The sequence below is a fragment of the Chenopodium quinoa genome, unplaced genomic scaffold (genome assembly GCF_001683475.1).
Source record: "Chenopodium quinoa cultivar QQ74 unplaced genomic scaffold, ASM168347v1, whole genome shotgun sequence".
Lineage (NCBI taxonomy): Eukaryota > Viridiplantae > Streptophyta > Magnoliopsida > Caryophyllales > Amaranthaceae > Chenopodium > Chenopodium quinoa.
Genome location: NW_018743327.1, coordinates 3,524,485 through 3,538,264, shown reverse-complemented (window position 1 = coordinate 3,538,264; position 13,780 = coordinate 3,524,485). Strand labels below are relative to the sequence as shown.

At 33.8% G+C, this 13,780-nt stretch overlaps 1 long non-coding RNA gene across 1 annotated transcript; it reads right to left on the bottom strand.

Moving 5' to 3' along the window:
* Positions 1-791: 791 nt before the first annotated feature.
* On the bottom strand, positions 792-4,079 carry LOC110737410. Its single transcript, XR_002514386.1, has 3 exons — positions 3,941-4,079; positions 3,655-3,797; positions 792-2,039 (listed from the first exon to the last, which is right to left on the bottom strand). It is a non-coding gene; the product is annotated as an uncharacterized LOC110737410 (long non-coding RNA).
* Positions 4,080-13,780: the final 9,701 nt, after the last annotated feature.

The window sequence follows — 13,780 nt, the reverse complement described above, 5'->3', positions numbered from 1 at the left end:
CATTCTCTTTCCTCTTCTTCGATCTCCTTCTCCCTCTTCTCTTCCTCTTGTTTTCCTTTCTTTGATCTCCTTCTCTTTCCTCTTATTTTCCTCTTCTTCGATCTCCTTATATTTCCTCTTCTTTTCCTCTTCTTCTCTCTTCGATCTCCTTCTCTCTTCTAACCACCACAAACGTCGACCACCACCACAAACGCCGACAAACACAAGCACCACCGACTCACCTAGCAAGCACCACCATGGATTTATAGGGTTTTAGGTCAATTACGACCATGAAAACCATAGATCTAGAGTTTTTCATGGTCGAATTTGACCTTTAAAACCATAATTTCAAGCCAAAATCGGGATTTTAGTGGATTTTAAGGTATGTTCCTTTTTGAGGTTTTTATTTTATTTTACGGTGATGTGTGGTTGTTTTGGTTTGTTTCAGGTGGCCACGGATCTGGTTTGGGTGGAGGTCGTGGTGGGTAAGATGATTTTTTTTAAAAAAAATTATAAAGGTTGGTTAAAGGTACTTGGTGGTGGTGGTGATACGGTATAAGGGGGCTAGTTTTGGTGGGTGAATGTTGGTGTTTGGTGGACGAATTGCGCGTGGCTGATGGCGGTTGCGCGTGGTTGGTTTTGGATGCTTTTTTTTTTTTATTATTATTATTTTCTTTTTTTTTTCAAGGAAAATGCTGCATTTTTTTTTTATACATATGTTAATTGTTTGAATTTTAATTTAAGTATTTTTTCATATTACAATTTTTTTTTTTTGATGAAAATGTAGTATTACATCATTTGATTAATAAAAATAATTTTTATGCATATGTTAATTGTTTGTATATTAATTTAAGTGATTTTTTTTTTATAAATTTTTTAGGCGTAATGGGAAGCGGTTTAGTGCCAAAACCGCTTGTAATTACCTCTAAATGGGAAGCGGTTTGAACAGCTTCCCATTTAAATTGGCAATGGGAAGACCCCTAAGCCGGACCAATTCAAAACTGCTTCCCATTAGGGGGTCTGAACCACTTCCCTTTTAGTGTTTTCTACTAGAGTTATGATTTTTTTTTTGACATAGATTAAGTTATTTATTTTTTTGTTTTTCTATTTTTGAGATATTTTTATTTACTTTTGAAATATTTTGAATAACTTTAGAGTGTTTTGTAATTACTTTTTAAGATAACCTATGTAGGAATCGAACCTACATCTCTATGCATCTGCATAGTGCTCTACCACTTGAGCTAATAGGTTTACTTTAAAGTCTTTTTTACTCACTTAAGAGTCGTTTTTATTTACTTTTTTCACACCAAAAACCACATGAGCTAGTATTATGTGTTTGGATACAGACATACAATAAAGTGTATGGAACCTTAACCAGTGCTTATCGATTTTTGAGTTTCTTTTCAATTTCTAATAACTTCATCTGAAATATCTGGAATACATCAAGTGGTTTAGCATCAAAAGTATAATTAGCTCTTAAATTATTGTTTGAGTAGGGCAATTCCTGCTTCTCTAACAAACTTAACTCTCATCTGAACAACTTATTTCTAATAAATTAGCTAACAATCAACTAAAATACTAATCATTTCTCAATACAATGCTGCAATATGCTAATGAGGACGAGTTTTATATTTGTTCCTGCTAATGTGTTATATATTTATTATTTGTGTTGCATGTTTGCAGGAAAGGATCACAAATTTGCTAATAATCTTACCTTGCTTGCATTTAGAACTGCTTCTGCAGAGCTTTCATCTTTTGATTGATACAATATCTTCTTTGTTATGATATTATTTTTTGGAACAAGTATAAACAATCATATTAGGCCAGGTATGCTATTTCTGAATTTGCTCCAAATAAAATGACTACTTTTGTGCATATTTTTAGAAAAAATATTATCTTTTGAAGTTGTTATTAAAATTGCTAGTAGGTAATGAAGAATTTGATTATTAATAAATTTACCCTTTCAGACTTATTATTAATATAACAACTGCCCTTCCTTTTCTTGTTGTGTATGATCGACCTATTTCTCCATTTGTTTCTCACTCATCTTCTTAGATTTCCTGTTACAAGAGTTAAAACATAAAACTATAAGTTTCCGTGCTGAAATTGTTTGAAAAAAAGAGAAGGTGGCCTAGCCAGTGACGGAGAAGAAGATATTCTTGTAGGAATTAAGCTCCATGAGGTTTTATTTTCTGTCATAATATTGTACCAACAGAGATAGATATCGGACAAATGTGGAATTCCACAGAATTTTTCAATCTTTAATTAGGATTTTACATGCTAAAAGGTTTTGCAAGGTTCAATTTTATACAAATCATCACTCTTATTTCAGAATAAACCTGGTTACTCATCTAGGATAAGAGCTGAGTACAACTTATATTCGAGCATTTAACGCTTGATTTCTTTTCTTAGGATCGAACAACTTAATTATTGGACATAGGAAATGCCCCTACTCAATCATTGGAAAGATGTAGCAACTAAATGTGCTAAAGTATTACCCACTCTCTTAACATGACTTCATAAAAAAATCATCAAATTAAGACATCGAATAAATAACACGGCCAGTGAAGAGAAACAAATAGCTAACCCTGACATTTTCCCCTTAATTTTCTCAACGATAGTGAGAGCATCATTCTCCATCCACACCCTGCTATAGCCAAAACTACATGACATCTCAACCCCATAACACAAAGCAGCAGCAACACTTGGTTCCCATGTGCTAGTTCTTCTCCGTACTAGTGTGTTTAAAATCTTGCCATTTTAGTCCTGCACAACCACCCCAAGACCTACTTCCTTTCCATTCATGATTACAACACCCACATTATTTTTATCAGATTACTAACAGGTTTTACCTACCTAGGCAAAGGTAGACTATGCATCACTTCTTTTCACCTTGGTAAAAACTCTAGCAACATATGCAGTATAGTCATAGACATACCAAATCTTGAAAACAAGAGCTGGGAGCTTATGTAGTAAATTTTTAAAATCGACTCACATCCCAAATTAGGCTAGCATATGCTTACTTTAAGAGAAGATTAACTTACTTTAAAATAGATATAATTTACTTTTAGAACTATATTGTCCTTGAAGAAAGAAGTAAATAGCTTAAATTAGCAACTAGGCTAGCGAACCTTTAAACCAACCACCAAAACAAGCTCACAGATGGAAAATATTTGCTCTAACCTAATTAAAATTAAAGCAAAATGTAAAGACATAGATAAAGATACATAAGTGTGAAGAGGGAATTGATTATTCTGTTATTAACCTCAAACCAGTCATCTCTATGTGCTTTCCTGTCACCAGAAGAAACAAAATTGCACTCGCCACATCCATTAAAAAACCACACATATATATATATATATATATATATATATATATATATATATATATATATATATATATATATATATATATATATATATATATATATATATATATATATATTTGAAATTGATAAAATAATAGGATTCATTGAGGCAATTTGTCAAACAGTTAGTGTGCATTAAGAAATAACCAACAATAATTGAATCATCAAAATTAATTCAATGTAAAGTAAAAAAATAGGCAAATTCAAGTATAAAAATCTCACAAATACTCCTTCATAATATGCATGTAATTTGATTGTCGTATAAAACAACCACTAAAAATTATTTGTACCAAATTTTCAGTGCTTACCCCTGTCATTGAGAAATTTAGCAACGAATCTAGCAAATTGTTCAAGAAGTATGTAAATTGTACTCAATATCAAGTTCCTCAACAGCTCAAAAATTCGAGCTGATAATCGAGGTAATGAAGCTTGAAAAGTGCGATAATTTTTCCTGAAAATTACAATAATATGGTAAAAAAATTCGATCTCATTAAATAAAGGATTGAAATTGTAGTTTATTATTACAAATTACAACAATTTTGGGACAAATTGTCAAAATTGAAGATTAATTGAGAAGAGAGAGAAAAATAAAACCTTATCTTTGAGAAGAAGAGAGATAGAGCCTGATTCAGTTGGTTTAGGAACAAAAACGCCAAGAATAGATATAAGATCTCATCCGTTCATTCTCTTTTTATTGTATGGCTGTTAAAGGTTCTCAGTTCTCATTATTCGTGAGGGTTCTCGTTATAACTCGATCATATATATATAACTAGAGCTGTCAATTCGGGTAACGGGTAGGGTTTGGGTTGGGTTAGTGTGGGTCGGGTCAACTCGGATCGGTTAATTTTGGGTTAATGTCATAATCTTTACGGGTCGTGTTCGGGTTGGGTCATGCTTGAGTCGGGTAACGTCGGGTCATACATCTTTTCGGGTTTGGGTCGGGTTTAGGTCGGGTTAATAACAGGTCGGGTTACATTCGGGTCGGGTGAATAATAGGTCGGGTTTAATTCGGGTTTTCACGGGTTAAAACGGGTTAGGGTCATTTTCGGGTTCGAGTCGGGTTCGGTTCAAGTCAATAATTTGCGGGTTATAACCAGGTCGGGTCAATCTCAGGTTTGAGTCGGGTTCGGTTCAAGTCATATAATTTGCGGGTTATAATCAGGTCGGGTCATTCACGGGTTCAAGTCGGGTTCGGTTCAAGTTGATTATTTGCGGGTTACAATCAGGTCGGGTCATTTACAAGTCGGGTCATGTTCGGGTACAAGTCGGGTTCAGTTCAAGTCGATTATTTGCGGGTTACAATCAGGTCGGGTCATTTACAAGTCGGGTCATGTTCGGGTTCGGATCTCAAATATTGGGTTAATCTGGGTATCGGGTTGATTTCAGCTCTAGTCATATCAGGTTTGGGTACATTTTCTGGGTCGGTTTGTTAACAGCGTATGTAATGACATTCACGTTGACTCATTATCAATTACTTCGCTTATTATAAGAGAAATAATTTCAGATAAGTTAAATTCTAATAAAACTAGATAAGATAAGGTTTAATTTAGATTTTTAGAAGATAAGTTCAAACCCTATTCTAATCTATTCACATTGTTTCCACTCATTGTAGGGATAACAATTTCAGATAAGTTCATATCCGAGATGACTTGTTTTGATAAAATACAATAAGTTCATATAAATTCGGATAAAATAAGTTTAGTTTAGATAAATTAAAATACAACAATTTTTTTTCTAAACTTATTTTATTTGAAATTATCTAAACCTATTTATTTTTTATAAGTTCATATCCGAGTTCACGTTTTTTTTAATGGCATTTTTTTTAAATAAGATTAAATAGGCAAATGAATAATAAAATTAGAAAAATAAAAGATCAATAAAAGCCTTTTAACAACTCTTGTTCGAGTCACCACTTTCTCGAGTACAAACAAGTCAAGTCATGATCGGGTACAGGTAAATTATGTGGGTCAGATTATCATCTTATTCAATCATTATCACGTTCAATTCAATCATTATTCGAAATTATTATTTTTTTTTAACTTTTTTTTTTTTGATTTTTTTTTATATATAAAATATAGGATAAAACAAACAAGCCTAAGGTCAAATTGTATTTGTAAACCGTAATTGACTACATTAATGCACATGCGCCTATATAATAGTAGTATTCGTACACCATAATTGTTTAATTGAAATATATAATGAACTTACATATAAAAAGTAGTAGTATTCGTAAATCGTAATTACTAGAGAATTGTAATACAAATAATAGAGAATTTTATTGAAAATATTTGAATAAGCTTAAATAGGAAAATAACTCATATAATTAGGGAAAAAAATATGACATAATATTATTTGGAGAAAAATGTGATAGTTTACGACTTAATTAGGTAACAAAATAAAAAAAAATATATAAAAAGGAAAAAGAGTGATTAGAGCGTTCAATTCAATCATCAGTAATTCACTCTCAAACTTCAAATTATCACCTTCATTAGAGCGTAGAACTCCTAATATACTAAAATTCTCAGCGCAAGTCTCGCCATTTCCGCCATTACAATCTAGCTTCCTAATATACTAAAATTCAGAGATCCACCCATGGCTATAATTCACCACTGTTCGGCCTCTCTTAGACTCACACAATCCCACTCTCAATCTCAAATCTCACTCCCGTATTCTACCTTCAACAAGGAGTCAAGGAGTGGTAATCAGTCCAATTTTACATTTTAATATTATGCTTAGCATTTTGATTTTAAATAATTTGTTAATTTTACATTTTAATATTATGCTTAGCATTTTGATTTTAAATATATTTAGGGATTAAAACGTTTAGGGCAAATTTTTAGATTTAGATGTTCTTGATAATTTTAAGGGGTTTAATTTGTTAATATGTTTTGGTGTTAAAGGGGTCAAACTATCATGGCGGAGGATGGATTTGATTACGCAGCTGAAAGAGGTATGGTTCATTCTAATTAAATTTTGCAGATTCCATTTATATGCTTCAGTTAAGGAGATAGTGATTCAGAAACAATAAAACGTGAAATTTAATGTATCAATCTTATACTATATGCCATTGTAAAGTAATTGGCAAAAATTAATTGATTTGCATGTATATAGAATCGCCAGATTAGATAAAAAAAAAAAAAATCGCCAGATTTATAAGTTTCTGGTTTTGCTGTCACAGTTGCTCGATTATAGGTGTTGTGTGTCTCTTTTACTAAGTACTATGTATGAATTAAGAGTAGAACAAAATATTGGAAATCATATGTCTTACTATTACAAAATATATTTCAAAATTCTCTTTATTACAAAGTAGTATAATAAATTATGCATTTTTATTGATCTAACTCCTAATCTTTGCCTGATTGTTTGGTGTAGTGGGTGACTTCGAGTTTGAGCAAGCATCAAATACATGCATGAGTGTTGGAAATGCTACCCCAACACCTGAACCCCATCAATCAATATCTCCAATTCAAGGAAAGTGATCTCCTATTTGGCAGAATTTTGAGATTAATGGTGAACATGCTGCATGCAAGTTTTGCAAAAGACTAGTCCAGAAACATAGTGGTTCAACTGGTACGTCTAATCTAAAGAGACACCTTGATAAGTGCCCACTATATAAAGATTCAGATAAGTCTGATGAGTCTAATGCATCTGAATTTGATCAAAAAGAATATTATAAGTTATTTGCTAGAGCTATATTGAAGCATGGTTATTCTTTAAGTATTGTTGAACATGAGGGGTTTAGGGAATTGCATACATATTTGAATTCCAAGGTTAGAACTATTTCTAGAAACACAATATTGAAATGGTGCATGACAGAGCATGATGTGTTAAAGCAATATGTTCGTAATACGTTTAAGGCCTTAACAAGTAAAGTGTCCTTGACTTGTGATGTATGGACAGCTTGTACTACTCGTGGTTTTTTTTCTCTTACGGCCCATTTTGTGGATAATGACTGGAAATTACGGTCTAAGGTGCTGAACTTTAGGCATTTTCCACCTCCCCATAATGGTCATGAAATTTATAATCTGGTTTTTAGTTTGATCAAAGATTGGGGTATTGAAAGAAAAATTTATAGTATGACTATTGACAATGCAAGTAATATGGATTCTATGGTTGGGAAACTCCAAATTGAATTGGATGCAATGGCTAAATACCTCTTGACGGTAAATATTTTCATGTTAGATGCTCTGCCCATATCTTAAACTTAATTGTCAAAGAAGGTTTGAAAGTCATTGATGAATCTGTTGCGAAAGTTCGGGAGAATGTGAAGTATGTTGATTCTTCTGAAGCTAGACTTATAAGGTTTGAGCGGTGTGTTTCTAGTTGTAATTTAGCTACAGGTGTAAAGCTATGGATGGATGTTCCTACTAGATGGAATTCTACTTTCTTAATGCTTCGTCGAGCTCTTGATCTTTTACCGGCTTTGAAAATGTTCGGTAGGATAGAGAGCAATTATCACTTGGCGCTTACTGCTCATGAATGGGATATAGTAGAAAAAATGTGTGATTTTCTTGAACCCTTTTATGACATTACTAATTTGTTTTCCGGTTCTGAATATCCCACCTCCAATCTTTATGTTGCCAACATTTGTAGAATTGAGTCACTATTAGTGGCTGCTTCTAAAGGGGATGATCCAAAACTCAAAGAAATGGCAGATCTTATGCGTTGCAAGTTTGATAAATATTGGTTTGATTACTCTGTGCTATTATCTTTTGCTGCAATTCTTGATCCTCGGTTTAAGTTGAAATTTTTGAGACATCTTTTTAAGGATTTGTATGAAGCTCACATGGTTGAAACAAAAGTCCAGGAGGTGTATCATGAATTTGTTCAATTGTTTAACCATTACAAGGATCCTCTTCCTACTTATTTTTCCCAAGGTAGTTCAAATTCAGATGCATATCGTCCACGCAAGACTAGTAGAGTTTATGCGGTAAGATAACGACAAATATTATCATTATTCAATATGTTAATTACTTTTTTGGGTTATTCTGTTTTGAACTTTTTTATTTGTGATTTCAGAATTTTGTTGCTGATGTTGCTAGTGGTGACATGGGTAAATCTGAATTAGAATTATACTTAGAATTGCCTTTAAAACCTTGTAATGTTGATGAGGAATTCGATATTTTGGGCTATTGGAAGGAGCAATCAACAACTTTCCCAAGTCTTGGTCGTATAGCTAAAGATATTCTTGCGATACCTATTACTACTGTTGCTTCCGAATCTTCTTTTAGCATGGGTGGCAGAGTTTTAAATAGGTGGAGGAGTTCACTCTTGCACAAACATGTCGAAGCTTTGATAACAACTCGAAATTGGTTGTATGGTTATGCTGAGTTGGAGAAAGATGGGGTTGAGGTGGAGAAGGAGAAGGATGTGGATGATACTTCTGCATAGCCAGATTTGTAAGTTGTATTTGAGTTTTTGAAAATGAATGTAATGTTTTTTTAATCACTATAACACTATTATGTCTCTTACTCTCTTATTTGTTTGCTTATCTTTTTGCAGGTGGATGTCACTCACCCTCATTTGCTCACTGGTTTAAAACCTCAAATTAATAAAGCATGCTGCTTGCTTGAGCCTTACTGTCTTTTTTAGAATTTTAGTTTAAACTCTTTACTTAGTTTATGTACTTGTTCAATTGTAACCACCTTGTTTTGGTGATGAAGAATTGCTATCATTTGAGCTTTTTTTTGCTTCACTTACTCTTTTTACAATCAAAGATCATGAAAAAAATGGCTATATTTTTCTAGTCTCTTGCTTCTTATCTATGGCATATTATGAATTTCTTGCTGATATTTTGTACATTGAATATTGCAACAGTAAAGTTTTGTGGAAGAACAGCAAGTGCTGAATTTCTGGTCTGCTTTGGTTGTTTCTGTCTTCTTATTATTTCTGACAGCTGATGTTTCTTGCTAGTGCTCTGCTAAAGTCTGATCCTTGCTGGGTTGGTTCTTGCTGGTTCTGTTTGTGCTGTGGTTGTCATGCTGGAAGTGCTGTTGTTGCTTGCTTGCTGCCTGGTTTATCAATGGTCGTTTTTGTGTGCTTTTTGTTGTTGCAAGCTTGCTGGTGTGGTGTCTAGAGGTGCTAGTTGTTGTATGTTGGTTCAGGCTGCTGGTGTGTTCTGTGTTGTGTGCTTCTTGCTTGTTTGCTTTATGCCTGTCTTTACTGCTGCCTGTAGTGTGTTGCAAGGTGTACTGGTTGATGTTTTTGTCTTCTGCCTTGTTGTTGATGTGATGTGTTGCTTTTTGCTGGTGTAGCTGCTTGTTGGCTTCTGTCTTCCTGTTTGTGGGGCTGCTGGCTCTTGCTGTTGGCTGCCCTGTTAGGAAGTGGTATGTGTGTTTCGCAGGTTGTTTATCTGTTGTTGACAGCTCTAGCTGTGCCTTCTGTTCTGGGTTTCTTGCTGGCTGTCCTCTCTTCTGCTGCCTGCGTGTGTGTGTCAGCTGCTGCTGGCTTTTGGTTTGAGTTGGTGTGGTGTCTCTTTGCTGCTGGTGGTCTATTGGAAGTTGGAATTGGTCTGGTGGTCTGCTGGTTTACACAATACTCTACCTTTTTGGTGTAGTAAGTGTAGTGTGGCAGAGACTAGTGGTTCTCCACCTTCAACCCCCTGCTTACAAGTTATTACCCACTAAAACTATTCACTGATCAAGCCACAAGATTGAGGATTTATGACACGAAATCAATGAAATCGGCAACAACAATTGATTTAATTAAATAGGATAGTTAGAATTACAATGTATTTGTATTACAAAGCAATTCAAAAGATGTATTTGCTGATCAAGTCTGGTACGAATGTTGGTAGCCAATCATTTTTGAATAAACTGTAGATGATAACCCCATTGTTGAAGATGCGCATGTCATATATAATTTTATTTTTTTTAGTTATTGGTTGATTCTTTCCTAAAATATGCATTCATTATTTTTTTTTACTTAATCTTATTTGCCTATTATATTGTTTACATTTCAATGATTGTTCATTAAACTAAAAGAATTGAAAGACTTGGTAAAAACTATTACTTTGTTTAAATATAAGATACATTATTGTTTCGAACAAAAATCTGAAGTATATATAGTTATCAGATGACAAAGTTTCGACAAAACAAGTAGCTTAGAATATATATAGCATATATCTTTATTCAGTATCCGATCTACAATAATAAAGATGTATAAAATAACAAGTTGAGTTGATTTCAGGTCAGGTCAATAACAAATCGGGTTGAAGTCCGGGTTTAGTAATAGGTCGGGTTAAATTCGGGTCGGGTTAGTAATAGGTCGGGTTAAAGTTCGGATCGAGTTAGTAATATGTCGGGTTAAAGTTCGGATCGAGTTAGTAATATGTCGGGTTAAATTCGGGTCGGGTTAGTAATAGGTCGGGTTAAATTTGGGTCGGGTTAGGAATAGGTTGGGTTGAATTCGGGTCGGGTTAGGAATAGGTCGGGTTGAATTCAGGTCGGGTTAGTAATAGGTCGGGTTAAATTCGGGTTTTGACGGGTTTAATCGGGTTTGGGTCAATTTCGGTTCAGGTCGGGTTCGGTTCAAGTCAATATTTTACGGGTTATACTTGGGTCGGGTCATCTCCAGGTCGGTTCATGTTCAGGTTCGGGTCTCAAATAATCGGGTTAATTCGGGTTTAGGGTTGGTTTCAGGTCGGGTCAAGTCGGGTTCGGGTCATCATTTTTCCGGGTTTAAACGGGTCGGTTAATAATCGGGTCCGGGTCGGTATTTCGGGTCGGGTCAGCTTTTGACAGCTCTATATATAACCAAGTTATAATGAGAAGCAAGGCTATAATAAGAACTAGGAACTAATTTAGGCCCTTAAATCATGTTAATCGGATGGCTCACATGCTTCCCGTGTCATTAATAGCATTTTCGTAATATTTCAACTTTGTAAATATTTTCCAGTTTTATTTCTAAAATGTAAATAAAAAGTTAGTAAAAGTAAATGAAATCAGTGATAAAGTAAATGAAACTGCCTTAAAAGTTAAAAAAACTGGAAAGAAAGTTGCATAAACCGCAAAATTACGAAAATGCCATTAATAAATGCGGGTGAAACGTGAGCCATCAGATTGAGTGCGATCAATGGATGAGATTGGTTCTTAGTTCCTTTTATTCACCTTGGTTCTCATATGATATCAATTTTATATTTCATTTGATTTTGTGATTGTTGTGCTTCTAGATTTCATTCCGAAGTTTTGTGTGACATAAATAATTAATTCTTAATTGATTTTAGAACCAATTTTGAGTAAAAAGAAAATAAAGCAAGTCCAGCTAAAATAAATTCAATTTTAGTGCACAAACAAAAATTAATTTAAGAACTATTCTTTAAATAATTTTGTTCAACTTGATGTTACAAAATTGAAGGGCTATTCTCACAATCAATTTAACCAAACATAAATTAATAATGAGATTTGACAAAATTAAAAGAGGTTGGAAAAATAAACACAATCATCCAATGAAAAATTTCCAACACTAACTTGTGTTAACGTGAAAAAACACATCTTCCAATATGAAGAGTAATCAAATTTCAATCACAATTTTGACCCTTTAACACTTTAATCAACTTGAAAAATGATTAAATCAATATTGGTTCAACATGGAATTTAGAAACTTAAAAGACAACCAAATTAAGCACCTATTACAACTTTATAATCATGCTTAAAAGGACTTATAAATGCAGTAGATTAATGATGTAACCATACACATAATCTATAATTAACATGTCATAATTAATCAAGGATTAAAGATGTAAATTTTTTTGTCAAAAACAAAAAGCCCACGAAAATCGCATTTCTAGGTAGAAATCTGGGTTCTTTAGCCAAAATTAGCATTAAAAAAAGATTAAAACTAATTAAAATGAGCTTCTAATCAAATTAGCAAGCAAAAAAAGAAATTTAAATTGATTTAAAACACCTTAATTAATTATTAGTTACAATAATAAAATGAGCGCGGCTCCAATACCGCTGTTGGGTTTCGTGATGTCCGACATCACGCAGAACAAAACCCTCCCAAAATCCGCACACAAATTAAAGTAACTAAACATGCATACTTATTAATAATCACATAATTAATTAACCAAGAGAGAGAAAGAACAAAAGACAATTATACCCTTGATGTGTGCTTTGCTCTTTATAAGAGCTCGTACTTGAAAGCGTAGAGCCCCGCAAATCTGCAAGCCTCCAACGGCTCTCACCCTTGAGACTCGACCCAAACGGACCCCACCTCGAAACTTAGTCGGGGCTAGACCAAAAGAATACTAGAGTATTACGATATTAAAGGTTTTCTCACCATTGGGAGATGCCTCAATGAGTTCCATTTAAGTGAATAATCTCAACTCCTAAAGTTGGTATTTATACGAAAAGGCTCCCAAAAACATTAGTCATCTTCCATCTGGGAGAAAAGATAGAGTGAGAAAAGTAGGCAATTAATTTAATTCTAAATTAAATTAAATAACAAGACAAATAATCAAACAACAATTAGCACACACATGGGAGTGGTTAGGTGAGGACCACATGGTCTCCTTGATCACCAACTAAAAACCTCCACCAATTAGGGCTGTCAAACGGATCGTGTTGCGTAAAATTCGTGTTCATGTCGATGTTAAAGGTGTTGAAAAACTCTTGACCCAAACCTAACCCATTTATTAAACAGGTTGAAAATCTTTGACCCAAACCTAACCCGCTTATTAAACGGGTTACTCGTGTATAGGGGTGCTCAGAAGCCGGGTACCCGAAAAATCGGGTACTCGGAAATTCGGGTAGTTGAACATGCGGCCCATGTCCCTACCCGATTAAACTGGGTACCCAATTTTACCGAGTTGGGTCACAGGTACCCTATTTTTTTCCTTTCTTTAAATTTAGTTAAGTTGTTGCGATTTAGCAAATTCAACTTCATTAACCACTTTAATTTCAACCAAAATCACTTTGATTTGAATATACTACCTTCGTTAATTGTTATCTGCAACTTTGGGGTATTATTTGAAAGATATAAAATATTCCAAAGTTGCAGATAACAATTAACGGAGGTAGTATATACAATTTGAAGTCGTCAACACAACAATTATCAAGAGGAAAATAATTTAATTAACAAAGAAAAGTCAAGAGTTTAAATTAAAAAGGAATGGAATAAAAGAAATAAAAAGGCCCACAATTCCCAAAACCATCAGACTCTTCTTCTTTGTAGTGTAATTTCTCTTCACCTGTTCACCATCACACAATCATCTTCAATTCACCATCAGCATTTATCAATCATATGATCATAGTTGAATTTATTAATCCCATCACCCTTTATAATTTATAATAATATCTATGATAATCAAGCTTATTATGAAACGTTTGAGAGTGAGAATGAACAGATCAAGCGAACAACAAAGCGTTTGAGACTTGAGAGTGTGAAACTCGTAATGAGCAGCAGAGAGAGTGTGGGGAGAGAAAGGCTGCATTT